The 17,969-nt window shown below is 48.0% G+C and overlaps 2 non-coding genes across 2 annotated transcripts; both read left to right on the top strand.

Moving 5' to 3' along the window:
- Positions 1-450: 450 nt before the first annotated feature.
- TRNAL-UAA (transfer RNA leucine (anticodon UAA)) lies at positions 451-534 on the top strand. Its single transcript has one exon. It is a non-coding gene; the product is annotated as a tRNA-Leu (tRNA).
- Positions 535-10,879: 10,345 nt separating this feature from the next.
- TRNAL-UAA (transfer RNA leucine (anticodon UAA)) lies at positions 10,880-10,963 on the top strand. Its single transcript has one exon. It is a non-coding gene; the product is annotated as a tRNA-Leu (tRNA).
- The last annotated feature ends 7,006 nt before the right edge of the window (positions 10,964-17,969 follow it).

The following is a 17,969-nucleotide window of genomic DNA, read 5'->3' as shown; positions in this document are numbered from 1 at the left end:
TAGGGGCGCGCAGCTGTGAGCTTGCATCCGGGAGATAGTGGGTTCGAACCCGACTGTCAGCAGCCCTGAAGATGGTTTTCTATGTTTTCCCATTTTCATACCAGACAAATGCTGGGGCTGTACCTTAATTAAGGCCAAGGAAGCTTCTTTCATACTCGTAGGCCTTTCCTATCCCATCGTCGCCATAAGACCCATCTGTGTTGGTGCGATTTAAAGCAGAAAAATAATAATTGTAAAACCAAAAATCAAAATGGAATTCAAATATAAGGCCCGTGCTCATGAAATTATGCGGTAAAATAATGTGGGTCTCACACTGTTCCACACTGGTACTCCGCATGTCGGCTGGCAGTGAGTCGCAAGGATGACGCATGCACCGCTCGTCGGGAACCACCAGTGCCGGGAAGTACACTCAGTAGTCATAACCCCATAAGTATAGCTTTAGAGTCACATGTCAGGTTGGCCGAGCGGTCTAAGGCGCTGGACTTAAGTTCCGGTTCCCGTTAGGGAGCGTGGGTTCGAATCCCACACCTGACAAATTTTGGCAAACTCTTATCACTTGGAATATGGCAGAACAAGAAGGGAATAGAGAATTTAATTGAACAATTTAAATGCGACTGTCCAGTGCATGTCGGTGGTGGATATTATTGTTTTAAGAGAAACAACAACTGGGCAACCATCCTCTATATAACACTGAAGACAGAGAAAAAATAATTTCGTGTGGCTACTTCTAGCCTTGTAAGGCAGACCCTCCGACGAGGGTGGGCGGCATCTGCCATGTGTAGGTAACTGCGTGTTATGGTGCTGGAGGATAGTGTTATGTGTGGTGTGTGAGTTGAAGGGATATTGGGGACAGCACAAACAACCAGCCCCCGGGCCATTGGAATTAACCAAGGAAGGTTAAAATCCCCGACCCGGCTGGGAATCGAACCCGGGACCCTCTGAACCGAAGGCCAGTACGCTGACCATTCAGCCAACGATTCGGACAAGAGAGAAAAAATGGAAAGGTCCGACACTTCGAAAAATGAAGGCGTCGGCAAAACAAAAACAAGGACCACGAAGGGCGTGAAAATAAGAATAACTCCCTAGTTCTCCACACGTAATAGCGTTGGGGTCGGAAAAGAACAAGAGTTGACTAAGGGGGTCAGATAGGATAGATGAAAGTGTGGGGCCTGGCTTAAGTATAAGTAATGCCAGGACTCAGCTAAGTGCCTCGTGGTCGCCAACCCACGCTCCCAAGTTAAGAGCCTCTGGGCTCCTTTTAGTCGCCTCTTATGACCGGTTTATATCGAACTGTGTTCTGATTTCTTGATTTACATTCTGGAATGATGGCCTAATTGGCATAATGCATTTTAAACTGTGTATTTACATTTAATGGCGTGGGATATTTGGTTTTGAAAGACATGAAGATTCTTTAGTTGTTCCCCTCTTAAGACAGACAGGGGACACAGATAAAGTATCATTTTATTCCACTATCAGGGGGGATAAAGAGTTCCGATAAAACGAAAGAAAGATGTAGCATCATGAACTATGTGCCATAAAATGGTAGCACACAATGTTTTGTTTTTTTTGCTATTTGCTTTACGTCCTACCGATACAGATAGGTCTTATGGCAACGATGAGACAGGAAAGGCCTAGGAGTAGGAAGGAAGCGGCCGTGGCCTTAATTAAGGTACAGCCTCAGCATTTACCTGGTGTGAAAATGGGGAAACCACGAAAAACCATCTTCAGGGCTGCCGACAGTGGGGTTCAAACCCACTATCTCCCAGATGCGAGCTCACAGCTGCGCGCCCATAACCGCACGGCCAACTCACCCAGTTTACACAATGTTATGACCATAACTATTCTTGAGGTACTTATTATGAGAAATAAGACCTGCTACTGGTCCAGCGTGCATGTTTTTATGTCCAATTAATAATTTTATCTTTCTCCAACAGTGTTCAGAATGTTAATTATTGTTTCCCGTTAAAATTATTCGCCATTGCTCTGTTTACAGGTCTAAAACGTCCAACACATCTTCCATAAACATATCTTTCCGTCCACCAAAATGGCGACGTACACTGGTTGCCTGGTTACAATGTCGTTTTTGTGTGTGTGTGTCCAAACCAACTCCAGATAGACCCCCATCCCAGAAACAATATATATTCCCCTGCGGGTGGGGGCGCTAGAATAACACCCACGGTACCTCTGCCAAATAAGAGGCAAATGGAAAGGGGCTCCAGGGGCTCCTAACTTGGGAGTGTAGGTTGGTGACCACAAGGCACTCAGCTGAGTCCTGGCATTACTTCCTCTTACTTGTGCTGGGCTCCTTACTTTCATCTATCCTATCCGACCTCCCTTGGTCAACTCTTGTTATTTTCCGATCACGACCGTATAAGAGCATTCGAGGCCTAGGGAGTCTTTCATTTTCACGCCCTCAGTGGTCCTTGTATTTCTTTGGGCGATATCTTAATTTTTGAGGTGTCGGATCCCTTCTACTATTTTCTTCCAGATTAGTGTGATATAGAGGATGGTTGCTTCTTGTACTTTATCTTAAAACGGTAATCACTACTACCACTACCACCACCACCACCACCACCCAGAAATATATTCATGTTAATAATAACTAGGCGGGAGGGGGGGGGGAATTTCTATGACCTAAAATTTATGAAAGGTGTATGCATTTATGATCAATAAAATTCAAAATATGACTTAAAGAATAGCATCTGCATTACATACAGAAAAGGTTTTATTATTATTGATATAGGCTGCAATTATTGTAGAGTTAAAATAGTTTTAATTCTTCGAAATCCTTAACCTAAAAATCAAATATAATGCTGTAAAGTCCATGAACTCATTAAGGTTACACTGCATACTCCTAGTCAAGAATGGTCTCTGTGGATGACATACACACTACAGTTACATTCTTCTTCTTAATCTGTTTACACTCCAGGGTTGGTTTTTCCCTCGGACTCAGCGAGGGATCTCACCTCTACTGCCTCAAGGGCAGTGTCCTGGAGCGTGAGACATCCGGTCGGGGGATACAAATGGAGAGGAGTGCCAGTACCTCGCCCAGGCGGCCTCACCTGATGTGCTGAACAGGGGTCTTGTGGGGTGATGGGAAGATTGGAAGGGAGAGACAAGGAAGAGGGAAGGAAACCGCCGTGGCCTTAAGTTAGGTACCATCCCGGCATTTGTCTGGAGGAGAAGTGGGAAACCACAGAAAACCACTTCCAGGATGACTGAGGTGGGAATCGAACCCACCGCTACTCAGTTGACCTGCCGAGGCTGAGTAGACCCCGTTCCATCCCTCATACTACTTAACAAATTTCGTAGCAGAGCCGGGAATCGAACGCGGGCCTCCTGGGTGGCAGCTAATCACGCTAACCACTACACCACTAATTAAATTACTCGCTCCTTCACCCAGCAAAGTGGCAAATTTAAATACGTGATTTAAAATTGTTGTACGTGCAGCACGGATACGGTGTATTTTCCAGACGATAGGACATCCTTAATAATCTTTGTCAGGAGAGGGGTTCGAGCCCACGCTCCCTCTCGGGAACCAGAACTTATGTCTGACACCTTAGACAGCTCGTCCAACCTGACGTATATTGTGCAAGCAACAGTTATGACTATTAAGTGTACAAGTTTCTGACGAGGAGTCCAAAGCTTTGGAATTTATATTAAGGGGAATGTTCGAACATTCTGTATTATAGGAAAATGTGGGCAACATAAACAAAAGAAAAAAAGTGCCAGTGCATTTGATAGACAACGATAAGCAAGGAGATAAATTTTGTGGTACTTGATACGAAGTAAGTAGGCCTTCATTTGAAGGATCTTTATATGATATGCAAGGAGGAATCTGCACTCTACGAAATATTTCCGAATACTTCTTAATTTTTCATTTCCTAATATATGATCTTGTTTGTTTCTGTAGTGTGGTGGTTAGTGTGATTGATTATCTGCTACGTCCGGAGGCCCGGGTTCGATTCCTGGCTCCACCACGAAATTTGAAAAGTCTTACGAGGATTGGAATGGGGCCCACTTAGCCTCGGGAGATCAACTGAGTAGACGGGTGCTCGATTCCCACCTCAGCCATCCTCGAAGTTGTTTTCCTGGGTTTTCCAATTCTTTTGCAGGCAAATGCCGGCCATGCCACTTCCTTTCCTCTTCCTTGTCTGTCACTTCCAATCTTCCCACCCCCCACAAGGCCCCTGTTCAGCTTAGCAGGTGAGGCCGCCTGGGCGAGGTACTGGTCCTCCTGCCCAAGTTGTATTCCCGACGAAACGTCTCACGCTCCCTGACACTGCCTTTGGGGCGGTATACAGTCTCTTGGTGAAAAACCAACCCTGGAGGCAAACGGATTAAATAAATGAATGAAATGAAATATCGTTTTGTTTAGTGACGGGAGTGCCCGAGGATATGCTCGGCTCGCCAGATGCAGGTCTTTCTATTTGACACCCGTAGGCGACCTGCTCGTCGTGGTGATGATGATGATGATAATAATAATAATTTCGTGTGGCTATTTCTAGCCGAGTGCAGCCCTTGTAAGGCAGACCCTCCGATGAGGGTGGGCGGCATCTGCCATGTGTAGGTAACTGCGTGTTATTGTGGTGGAGGATAGTGGTATGTGTGGTGTGTCAGTTGCAGGGATGTTGGGGACAGCACAAACACCCAGCCCCCGGGCCACTGGAATTAACCAAGGAAGGTTAAAATCCCCGACCCGGCCGGGAATCGAACCCGGGACCCTCTGAACATGATGATGATGATGATGATGAAGACGACACGTGCACCCAGCCGCCGTGCTGGCGGAATCAATCAATGGTGGTTAAAATTCTCGACCCCGCCGGGAATCGAACTCGGGACCCCTGTGACCAAAGGCCAACATGCTAACCATTTAGGCATGGAGCCGGACAATAAATGAATAAATAATATTTTCATTATTTATTGTTGTTGCTACAGTGGGTCGTTCTTATTTAAAAGTAAACACTGTCGTTGCACGTTTTGTCTCAAAATGATGAATGTGTACTCAGTGCTGGCACCATATCGCCTTAGTACATTCTGACACACTCTTCCAAATACACCACCCATCGCAGGAACCATATCACATTCTGTAAGTACCCTGCCAAGAAGTGTTTCTTGGTCGGTCACTGGTGTCACGAACACAAGGCCCTTAGTATGTCCCCACAAGAAGAAATCCAGAGGTATCAGATCGGGGGAATAGGCTAGCCAGATAATAGGACTCCCTCTTCCGATCAAACGCCAGAGATATGAGCGATTTAGTACGCCACGTACTGTCCGAGCGAAGTTTATAAGTGCTGCGCTTAGTTGAATCTGCACCAGGCTGTGAGTGCATACGATCAGTGGCAAATCCTGCAACAGCTGAGGCAGAACATCCAGCAGAAAGGTACAGTACGTCACCCAGTTCAACTGTAGTGGCAGGAAGTATGGTACAGTACGACCAAGTGATCGCCGTAAACGCCGGGCTGTTACAATTAGAAATTGTGAAAAACATGTAGATTAGAAAATTTGGGATCATTTGCTCAACGATCGACCAACCACTGACATAATTGCACTCGTCCTGCGAAATCCTCCGCAATGAAATCCTCAATTCCTGGCGAAAATAGGGACGTAACTGATTATCATGCAGAACATATTCAGTACGTTTGGACAATTGTATCAGTGGCCTGTCCAAATGGGGCTGGAAGTGCTGCTCGCAGATGTTTTCCATACTACACTACTGGGAACCTTATCAAGACAGGGTATAATTGAAATAGGGAACGTCCGTAATAAAAGGTGGTAGAAGAGACTATTCTCAGCAACCTATGTAAAAAATAAATAAAAAAACCTGTCAGTTGTCCTTAAATTCGAAATTAAATATAAAATGTTAAAGTTTTTGGGTTTTCAGTAACTGTTTAGGCAGCAGTAGCAAACTAAGTCTGCTGTAGCTACAGGGGGTTAGTGATAGACAAGATCGGTGAGAGGAAGTCTTGCGTAATTCAGGCGTGAATGGTTGTTGACAGGGTATGAGGAGGGGAGGGAGTCAACTTCCAAGACAATAGCGGTACGTAAGCAAATTGCTGTTGATGTTACAACCTCACATAAAGGATGAGGATATTTGGATCGAGAATACAGTGTAAACCTACTTAGTAATATGGAAGTCGTTGATTGATTCTTTAATTGATTGTTGTTTTATAGTACAAAATAATTTCCCCGGTGAACGACCCGTTCCCTTACTATCTTTGCCTGACGAGATTGTAGGTACGGCAGGAGTATTAGATACTACGCTCTTAGCTACAAAATCAGTCGTGATAGACAATGAGAGCTCTCTGAATCAATCCATATTCCTTATCAAACCTCTCATTATGCACTGTATACAGTAAATGTATATCTAAAGCACAATTCACGACAGCACCTCAGTTCGCAAGAGTCGCCGCGCACGGAACAGATGTTTATTGTCAGACCTTGAGACTTGAAGTGCGCGCATGCGCAGCAACTATGCTTACTTCTCGCAGCTCTTACTCCGCATTCACGCGATTCCTCGTCAGGCGACCATAGTAAATGTAGGTCGTTGTTGTACAGTATCTGTAAATCTCGGAAGGACAGCGGCAAAAGCCCGATCACTTGGGCGTCTTCGGCTGCAAGAACGTTCCCGATATATCCTGTCCTCTCTTTTCTTCCTTCACCAAAAATTAAAATCATATCTCACATTTCATGATTTGATAAAGTCATTTCGTCTGTACTGAGAGTTCGTATGTAAGTTGCTGTGCTCTGAACTCGAGACACCTTAACTTAGTTTTCTTTTTTTGCTAGTTGCTTTACGTCGCACCGACACATTTAGGTCTTATGGCGACGATGGGACAGGGAAGTGCTAGGAGTGAGAAGGAAGCGGACGTGGCCTTAATTAAGGTACAGCCCCAGCATTTGCCTGGTGTGAAAATGGGAAACCACGGAAAACCATTTTCAGGGCTGCCGAACCTACTATCTCCCGAATACTGGATACTGGCCGCACTTAAGCGACTGCAGCTATCGAGCTCGGTACCTTAACTTAGAACATTGCACAGCCTTGGATGGGAGGACGACCTGGGAAAATCACAGCTGTGCTGACGTTCTGTTTAACAGCGGGGAGTATCCGTGCCTATAGTTTTGTCAAAAAAAAATGACCGAAGTTTTGTCGTTTATATCCTACTACATTAAGATAGGAGTAACATTTCTGAAGATGTTATATCATCTTCCATCACCAGTTCAAATGATGTACATTATTTGTATTACATCCTCTATATGCCATTACGAATCCTCAGCTGATATATGTAATAATAATAATAATAATAATAATAATAATAATAATAATAATAATAATAATAATAATAATAATAATGTTATGGGCTTTACGTCCCACTAACTACTTTTACGGTTTTCGGAGACGCCGAGGTGCCGGAATTTAGTCCCGCAGGAGTTCTTTTTACGTGCCAGTAAATCTACCAACACGAGGCTGTCGTATTTAAGCACCTTCAAATACCACCGGACTGAGCCAGGATCGAACCTGCCACGTTGGGGTCAGAAGGCCAGCGCCTCAAGCGTTTGAACCACTCAGTCCGGCTGATATAGTAGAGCCAGCACTACTCCCTCATAGGCTACGGACACACTTGCCTGATTTCACGCTGTGTTACTCGTGTTTTTTCATTCAGCTGGACGATCTGCAAGGTGGGTGCCCACACTTGCGTGTTTGCCCGGCGTGATTTATTAGTGTGTTGTATACTGGGTGGCCAAAAGTCTTGGGAAGATACTGAATGTGATGTTAATAACGAGTTGCTCCTCCGCGAGCCCTCAAAACGGCAGCAATTCCGCGAGGTATCGACTCTACAAGGTGTTGGAATCATTCTGGAGGGATCGGGACCCACGAATCTTGCACTGCTACCCACAATTATTGGTCTTGTGTAGTTGGTGCGGGGTTCATGGAGCTTGCACCAGTATAGACAGCATCCCATAAATGCTCGCTTGATTAAGATCGGGAGATCTGGATGGCCAATCCATGGTCATAATTTCACTGGAGTGCTCCTCCAACTACCTGCATGCCACCACAGAGCGGTTACATGGCGCATTGTCCTGTTGAAACATGGCATCTCCATCAGGGTACTCTAGGGCCAGAAAGGGATGCAGGTTGTCTGAAAGAATGTCCTCATAACGTGAACCTGTCAGTGATCCCTGCAGCCGGACAATGGGGTCTAATTGCGACCATGAGAACGCCACCAGACCAGAACTGAGCCACCTCCCGCCTGGGCACAACCTTATTGACACGCAGGATCCATAGCTTCATGGAGCATGCGCCACACTCTCACGCGCCATCGGCTGGATACAACTGGAACCGGGATTCATCGGACCATACCACACGCTGCCACTGATCCATGTTTGCGGGTCCATGCACGTCTTTCAGCTCTGTGTCGAGGTATCAGCCAAGGGCCACGAGTTGGTCGTCGGCTGGTGAAGCCTATGCGGTGTAGTTGCCTCCTTACATTCCTCGTAGAAATGGGTTTCTGACTCCCAACATTCAACTGGGCGGTGATCTGACTGACAATAGTCCGTCGAGCTCCCAGTATGGTTCTGCAGAGGCGACACGATGTCCGTGGTTTTCCCGTGTGGTGATTTTCGTGGGTGGTAACATTCTCTCTACGATACTGAAGATCCACCCTCGACACTGTTGAGACCGGAAACCCGAATTCGCGTGTAATCTCTTCAATGCTATGACCTATGCGCCGTGCGCCGAGGATCATCCCACGTTCAAAGTCGGTTAACTCGCGATGTGTTGCCATCTTCACGACGCCGGTGTCTGCGACAGACTGCTCAGCTACGCCGCAATATTCAGGGGTCGAACACGGCTCTTGGTCACTCAGTGTGTACTGTAAAGTAGCAAAGCATCGCCATTGCTCTGCATATGGAAGGAATTCCTTGAAAAAATAACTCCGTTGTTGCGTTATGTGCTGCATTGGTTGTTCGTTGTCCTCGTCGTCAAAGAAAAGATTGAATCCATCCTATAATAAGTGACAGGTCATCAAATGAACATTTTTTTGTTGAAGATCATCATCATCATCATCATCATCATCTGTTTACCCTCCAGGTTCGGCTTTTCCCTCGGACTCAGCGAGGGATCCCACCTCTACCGCGTCAAGGGCAGTGTCCTGGAGCTTCAGACTCTTGGTCGGAGGATACAACTGTGGAGAATGACCAGTACCTCGCCCAGGCGGCCTCACCTGCTATGCTGAACAGGGGCCTTTGTGGAGGGATGGGAAGATTGGAAGGGATAGGCAAGGAAGAGGGAAGGAAGCGGCCGTGGCCTTAAGTTAGGTACCATCCCGGCATTCGCCTGGAGGAGAAGTGGGAAACCACGGAAAACCACTTCCAGGATGGCTGAGGTGGGAATCGAACCCACCTCTAATCAGTTGACCCCCTGAGGCTGAGTGGACCCCGTTCCAGCCTTCGTACCACTTTTCAAATTTCGTGGCAGAGCCGGGAATCGAACCCGGACCTCCGGAGGTGGCAGCTAATCACGCTAACCACTACACCACAGAGGCGGACCAAAACAAACATACAGTATATACATCTATATATGAATATAACAGAATGTTTGTGACGTCATTTTAAACGCTTTTCTATTTGTTGACAAATGATATCAGCGAAAGAAACACAACTGCCCCCCTAGCACAGTGCCCGTTACTGATAAGGACGCATCTCTGTTCATGTCTCAGGTGTTGAACTCTTGGTCCTCTGTATCGTAAAGGCACGGATGCTTTCGTGCCTCTATTCTGTAAAGTGAAAGTACAAAGTCCGCCTCTGTAGTGTAGTGGATAGTGCGATTAGCTGCCACCCCTGGAGGCCCGGGTTCGATTCCAGGCTCTGCTACGAAATTTGGAAAGTGGTACGAGGACTGGAACGGGGTCCATCCAGCCTCGCGAGCTCAACTGAGTAGAGGTGGGTTCGATTCCAACCTCAGCCATCCTGGAAGCGGTTTCCCGTGGTTTCACAGTTCTCCTTCAGGCAAATGCCGGGATGGTACCTAACGGCCGGTTCATTCCCTCTTCCTTGTCTATCCCTTCCAATCTTCCCATCCCCCCGCAAGGCCCCTGTTCAGCATCGCAGGTGAGGCCACCTGGGCGAGATACTGGTCATCTTCCCAAGTTGTACACACCGACCCAGAGTCTGAAGCTCCAGGATACTGCCCTTCAGGCGGTAGAGCTGGAATTCCTCGCCGAGTCCTTGGGAAAAACCGGCCCTGGAGCGTAAACCGATGAAGAATAATAATAAGAAGAAATTACAAAACGAACGCTGTATCCAAACAAGAGAAGAATACCGAGGAAAGCGCGCAAACAAAATGGACCATTGCCCATTCTGGACTTTGAAGACGCACCTTGCCTATTGTCGCGCGACGGTAAATCGCGGTGTGTGTGTGTGTTAGTGTTTTTCTGACACGAGATTTCACGCACTCACGCAGCGTGGAATCACGCTGTGTGTGTCCGTAGCCATAGGTTTGCAGTCCTCCCAGTCTGATGACGAGCAGTCGCTACTGAGAAATTCCCATATTAGACCCACGTGTGTTTGTAGATTGCTCGCTTTTCACGTGCGCAAGCGCTCACTGTTCAGGAGCAGATGCGGAGTTCGCTGTGGCCGGTCCATGTAACACTCCCGGAGCTTTATTTCAATAATAATTGAAAAACAAGTTGATACATTAGAGTTCTTTGCACATTAAGTTATGACGCATGTTGTACGATTCTATTTCATATACAGTGTCACTGTCCTTCGTATATTAGCTGGATGTAGGTCAGAGGGGTGACGCATCACACTGCTCGTCAAGAACACCCACTGCTGTGAAGTGCATGCAATAGTCATAGCTATAGCACACACAGGGCACGTCAGGTTGGCCGAGCGGTCTAAGGCGCCAGACTTAAGTTCTGGTTCCCGAGAGGGAGCGTGGGTTCGAACCCCACACCTGACAATGGTTTTTAACCAACTCCTACCGTTTGTCAAATTAAAAAATGAAATTAATTGAAAACGCAGTATAACTATGCAGTGTATGCGATAAAATTAAGCATTGGAATAATTTAAGAATAGTCTAATAATAATGTTATTTGCTTTACGTTCCACTAAATACTTTTACGGTTTTCCGGAGACGCCGAGGTGCCGGAATGTTGTCCCGCAGTTGTTCTTTTACGAGGCTGACGTATCTGAGCACCTTCAAATATCACCGGACTGAGCCAGGTTCGAACCTGCCAAGTTGAGGTCAGAAGGCTAGCGTCTCAACCGTCAGAGCACTCAACCCGGCTAAGAATGGTCTGAGTGAACAAGTGAAGGGGAATCTGCGACAGTCCTAAATAATGATTAATTCATTGATTCATTCATTCATTGAACTGTGTTCTGTCTGAAAACGGTGGCTGGTTCTGTGAGTTACTTTTGTAATGGTGCACCATTTGCAGTAGGGAAGACAGGTGTAAGCACCAAGAAGACATTAGTTTAGAGCAGGGCCTCTCAGGGTGGATGCACCAGTGCATTACGCGGTGTGAGGTGCAAAAGACGACTTCGCTTCGTTGACCAGAGTGCAGACCCCACTCCTTTATTTGTAGCAATAGAACTGTTTCTCTATTTCCCCACGCCTGTCTCGCTCGCTCCCCCTGTCTCCCTCTTCCTCACTAGCTCCGTGGCGGCCCAAATCCTAGCTGAGTTGAGCCGAGATTAGCCGAGTAGCCCAGAGACGAAGCCGAGTCGAGCGGGACCGATGCACTGTGTACAGGACCTCTGGGCCTCAGTTTGCATGCATGAGATTTTGAGCGTTTGAGAGGGCCGGAACGGGGTCCACTCATCCTCGGGAGGTCAGCTGAGTAGAGAGAGGGGGGAGGGTTCGATTCCCTCCTCAGCCATCTTTGAAATGGTTTTCCGTGATTTCCCACTTCTCCTCCAGGCAAATGCCAGGATGGTACCCAACTTAGGGCCACGGAGGCTTCCTTCCCTCTTCCTTGCCTATCCCTCGCAATCATCCCATCACCTCACAAGGTCCCTGTTCAACATAGCAGGTGAGGCCACTGTGGTGAGGTACTGGTCCTCCTCCCAAGTTGTATCCACGGTCCAAAGTCTCATGCTCCAGGACACTGCCCTTGAGGCGGTAGAGCTGGAATCCCTCACTGAGTCCGAGGGAAAAACAAATCCTGGAAGAAAAACGGATTAAGAAAAAAAAATAAAGATGTGCATATTTAATTTAGTTTTCCATTTATAGTGTTTTCAACTCACATTTGGCCAATTATTCAATGTTTATTTACAAGTAAATGATCAATTGTGGCCACTCCCTCTATCTTCCAACTTCTGTTGACTGAAAACGGAAAGACGAGACTCGGTTCATCGTGAAACATATTAGGAAAATGAAGAGTGAGATAGTCCGCCTCTGTGGTTTAGTGGTTAGCGTGATTAGCTGCCACCCCCGGAGGCCCGGGTTCGATTCCCGGCTCTGCCACGAAATTTGAAAAGTGGTACGAGGGCTGGAACGGGGTCCACTCAGCCTCGGGAGGTCAACTGAGTAGAGGTGGGTTCGATTCCCACCTCAGCCATCCTGGAAGTGGTTTTCCGTGGTTTCCCACTTCTCCTCCAGGCAAATGCCGGGATGGTACCTCACTTAAGGCCACGGCCGCTTCCTTCCCTCTTCCTTGTCTATCCCTTCCAATCTTTCCATCCCTCCACACGGTCCCTGTTCAGCATAGCAGGTGAGGCCGCCTGGGCGAGGTACTGGTCATTCTCCCCAGTTGTATCCCCGACCCAAAGTCTGAAATTCCAGGACACTGCCCTTGAGGCGGTAGAGGTGGGTTCCCTCGCCGAGTCCGAGGGAAAAGCCAACCCTGGAGGGTAAACAGATTAAGATAGATAGATAGAAGAGTGAGATAGTTTCCTGTTGCTTTCCTTATTGAGTCAGAAGTTGCTATTGCAGTTTGCATATCAGTTTGTTAAGCCCACTGAAATGCACTCACCAACAGGCTGCATAAGGAATGGCATTACTAGTATCGCTCACACCTCAGTCACCTTCATATTGTCAAAGCCAAGGATGAGACTGAGATTGATCAGTGAAAGTAACAAAATAGTTCTAGCCCATACCAGAAGACATAGTGCACTGTAAACACTGCGTCTCGCCAGCAAAGGCATCGGAACTTCGAATAAATAAATAAATAAATAACGTTACATTTTGTCCTGGTAAAACATGTTTTCTAAAACTTTAAGTTTTGTATCTCGATGACTGACAGTGGTCACTTAATATTTTCCTCGTACCTGGACGTCATTGTGTGCTGATAACACTGTTATCAGCTAGCGATGACCTAAATTACGCCCTAGTATTGCTCTCGTTGTCTCTTTTCTTTAATTATCTGGTGATAAAACGACCCGTTCACTTTTACATTCTCAGATACAGGTACTACCAAAAGTTTAAGGACCCCTGCAGATTTCATGAACATGATCCATATCCTTGAATTTTGGTCTCAGGCATACGATGTTTTACAGGGAACTAGTAAATATTTAGAGGAACATTTGCTGAAATTGCCCTTGAAAGATCACGATTTGTTTTTCAATTACTAATTTTTGAAACTTTATAACAATTGGAAAGAAAATATTCTGTGATGTAGTGGTTAGTGTGATTAACTGCCACTCCCCGGAGGCCCCGGTTCGATTCCCGGCTCTGGCACGAAATTTCAAAAGTGGTACGAAGGCTGGAACGGAATCCACTCAACCTCGGGAGGCCAAATGAGTAGAGCGGGTTCGATTTCCTTCTCGGCCACCCTCGAGTTGGTTTTACGTAGTTTCATCTGTAACTTCGGACCGGGTGCGTGTATTTGGATGTTAGAGGTATCAATCCATAATAATACCCCGATCTTCAAAATGCATCCATTCAGTTCTAAGTTACAGCCGATACTAAAGCAAAACAAAGCTGCAATCGGCGCCATTTTGTCCCCCCTCCCCAATCGACTGCGGTGTGAAGACGTCATCAGCAGGTGTGATTGTTACGTACCGGGCGAGTTGGCCGTACAGTTAGGGGCGGGCAGTCTCTGAGCTTGCATCCGAGAGATAGTGGGTTCGAATCCCACTGTCGTCAGCCCTGAAGATGGTTTTCCATTTTCATACCAGACTGTATCTTAAGGCCTTGGCCGTTTCCTTCCCACTCCTAGGCCTTTTCTATCCCATCGTCGCCATAAGACCTATCTGTATCGGCGCGACGTAAAAAGAAAAAAAAATTGTCACGTTATCTCGTGCATAAGTTTATCCTTTACAGCTGCCATTCTCAAACTGTGGACCGCAGATCTCTGGGGGTCCGCATTAATAATTTAAATTGTATATATTTGAAGAGTGAAATGCTATCGCACACACACAATTCATAGAGCATGATACTAAATTTAGGGAGTATGTCTTCATTGTTGTGTAACTTACATAGAGCACATGCAACTCTTTACAACGTGCTTTACGTCGCACCGACGAAGATACAGTAGGTCTTATGGTGACGATGGGATAGGAAAGGGCTAGGAGTGGGAAGGAAGCGGCCGTGGCCTTAATTAACGTACAGCCCCAGCATTTACCTGGTGTGAAATTGGGAAGCCACAGAAAATCATCTTCAAGGCTGCCTACAGTGGGGTTCGAACCCACTATCTCCCGGATTCAAGCTCACATCTGCGCGCCCCTAACCTCACGGCCCACCTGCCGAACTCGTCCTCGGACACTCCCGGGACTAAAAGCCATACGCCATTTCATTTCATTTCTCCTCCAGGCAAATACCGGGATGGTACCTAACTTAAGGTTGCGACCGCTTCCTTCCCTCTTCCTTGTGTATTCTTTCCAAATCTTCCCATCCCTACCACAGGGCCCCTGTTTAGCATAGAAGGTGAGGCCACCTGGGCGAGGCACTGATCCTCCTCCACAGTTGTATTCCCAGACCAAGTATCTCACGCTCCAGGACACTGCCCTTGAGGCGGTAGAGGCGGGATCCCTCGCTGAGTCCGAGTGATAAACCAACCCTGGAGGGTAAACGGATTAAGAAAGAAAGAAAGAAAGGAAGAAAGAAAGAAAGAAAGAAAGAAAGAAAAGAAAGGCATATAAATTAAGGTAAATTAAACTGTAAAAGAAAGTAAAAAATAGTCCTATATTATACGAATAAAATCAAACATAGCATCATTATAAAATTATGTTGTTTGTTTACTGAACGCAGTATTATGAATTGAATTGAGGTGGGATCCCTCGCTGAGTCCGAGGAAAAAAAATTAACCCAGGAGGGTAAACGGATGATTAAGGAAGAAAGAACGAACAATATCTCTAAAACGAAAAGTAGTTCGTAAAATATGAATCAAAATCACAATATAGAAATCTAAATTATTGTTGTTGTTGTTGTTAGAGACGTTTTCATTCCCCACCCTGAAGGGGTGCGGTGGGCCACCTGATAGGTTACGCCCTCCCTCTGGCCGGGAGCTTGGGCGGGGTTGGGAAGATTTGTTAAAAGTGGAAGGTGGGAAAAGGCTATGTGAAGAATGGGGGATGGAAAAGGAAAGGCCTCTTGGCTGAGGAGAGTTTAATAGTATGAAGAGTTTTTATTGTAATAATACAGAGATTCAATAGAAATGATACAGAGCAGAGGTATAGCCTAATGATTTATGAGTGTGGGCTAGGGAGAAGGTGTAAGGCGAAGGTATTGTAGAATGAGGAGAAGTTGGCGAGGGAAGTAAGAAGAAGGCAGAGGAGATCAGGGGTAGGTGGAGGGTGAGGGGAATAGGATGGCGGGGGTGGGACAGTAGGTGATCGAAGATGTGGACGAGGTGAAATACAAGGGGGGTCAGGCCGGGGACGACTGCGAGGCGTGTTAGGACGGTGCAGGGGTCGTGGGGGAGAATGCGAACGTTCCACACGATGATGGCGACCATAGATGTGAATTCCGGAAGCGATGAGGCGCTGGATGGCGGCAGAAGTGGGTAGTAGTAGGAAAGTAGGTCCGTCTGAGTTATAAATGCGGAAGGCGAGCTGGACAGGGATCCTACGAGGAGCTGATGTCCCGGTAGTACCAGGTCGCCCGGCTACCAGGACTCAGGCAGCACCTGGACGCCTCAGGCTACCAGGAGGCAGCCACACAGACGGAGCCGAGGACCGAGCACGACGGCGGCGCTCCCGAACGCCGCGACGGCGCGACCACAGTCGGACCGCTGTACTTTACGAAGTACACGCGCACCAACAAGGCAGCCAACCAGGATCGTCGACCACCTGCCAGGGCGAAGTGGACGCAGACGCAGGCCTACCAGGAAGGGCCTGTAACTCGGGCGCAAACCAGGAAAGCGCCCGTGACGGTGGATGGCCAGCACAGCAATGGAGAAGGACGCCCCTTGGCGTTCTGAGGCTGCAGTCAAGGCCCAGCCTGACAGCATGTCTGTCGAGATGCAGACCTCGACCCCACAGGACAAGGAACGCAGTCGAGTGTTAGCACCGACCGATGCCACCACCGCCAGCCAGGGGGAAGAAGACGGCGACGCAGCGAGACCACCCGATACCCCGAGGTCATCAGGCCGGGAGGAAGGCCACCAGGACGAGGCTTCTTCCTCTGGTGAGAAGAAACACCCGAGAAGAAGAAGACGCCGCCCCAGGACCAGGAGGAAGAAGACGCCGGCCCACCAGGAGAGGGCCGCCCAGCCGCAACCCAGGACTGCTCCCAGGACAGCAGTCTACCGAGGAGCAAATCAGAAGAAGACCTCAGCGGGTAGCGGCAATCAGGTGCGATCGATACGTTCCCCTCAACAGCTCTTGCAATTCCGCTGTCTGAGGTGGGGCCACCGGCAGGAGAGCTGTGGGCTCCAAGTGAAGTGCAACCGTTGTGGGGGTGATCACCACTACACGGCATGCGCAACACTTAAGGAGGCGCCGGTGTGCGCCAACTGCGCGGGGGGCCAGCCTGCCTCCCATCGCAGTTGCGCTGTCTATCGGGCCATGGCGCGGGCAGAGAGGAAGGAGGCCCGGCGTCATGACCCACCCCCTTCCAGGAGGCCCCCGCCTCGGCGGGCTTGGCCTCATTCTCCGGGATCGAAGACTGGGTACGAGGTACCCCAAGGAGGTGGTGCTGTGCGGCAGGCCCTAGTGGTACTCAACGCATGGCTCCGCAGCCGGCAAGGCTCGCGCTAGTCACGGCAGTGCCCAGACGGACTGAACCTCTGGCAGATGGAACGGCGCGACTATGGTTCATGGCTAGCTGGTGCATGATACCTATTCTCAACTAACACTACCACTGGACCTTTCCCAGTCCACATCCTTGCATGTGCTATCAAAAGATGTCAGGTTTTACATGTAGGCTATTTCTCTTTCTGCCTATGTGGTTTTCCCCTGACCCTTCAATACCACACCTTAACACTGTCCAACCAATACAAACTCTTGCCGTGGTAGCGAGTCTAACTCGGAAACCGGCAGATACTCCTTGTATCACTTCCCACTCTTCCCTGCTATCTCTTTCTTCTTAGAGATTAATAGCATGTCGGAGGCTGTGTAGATTGAGTCGATGGTCACGGCGGGGGAGCGGGCTAGGCCCCCCCCCGTAAAAAAAGAAAAAACTGGACAGGGATGTCTGCCTGGCGGAGGTCGCGGGCAAGGACGGCGGGCGCTACGCTGGGATCTACTCCTCGGCTGACAAAGCTGTAGACAGATGGTGGTGAGTGCGGAGGTAGTCGTACCACATTCTCCGGAGAAGCGACGGTATGTCCCTCGGTAAATGGCTGCGTAGAAGGAGGGTGAGGTGTTTGAGCAGTGATGGGAGGGAGGGGGAGAGAAGCTTGTGAGAGGGAAAAGGGATGAGACATAGAGTAGAAAAAGAAGCAGAGGTATGACCGATAGTGGTGGTGGTGGTGGTAGTAGTTACAGTAGTGGTGGTAACAGGTACGGTACAAAGAGTAGTAAGGGAAGCTGGAATAGATACGGTGGTGTTTATGGAAGGAGGGGAAGGATAGGAAGACAGTGGT

This window comes from Anabrus simplex, chromosome 8, assembly GCF_040414725.1.
Source record: "Anabrus simplex isolate iqAnaSimp1 chromosome 8, ASM4041472v1, whole genome shotgun sequence".
NCBI classification, from domain to species: Eukaryota; Metazoa; Arthropoda; class Insecta; order Orthoptera; family Tettigoniidae; genus Anabrus; species Anabrus simplex.
This window is presented reverse-complemented; position numbering and strand designations above follow the sequence as displayed.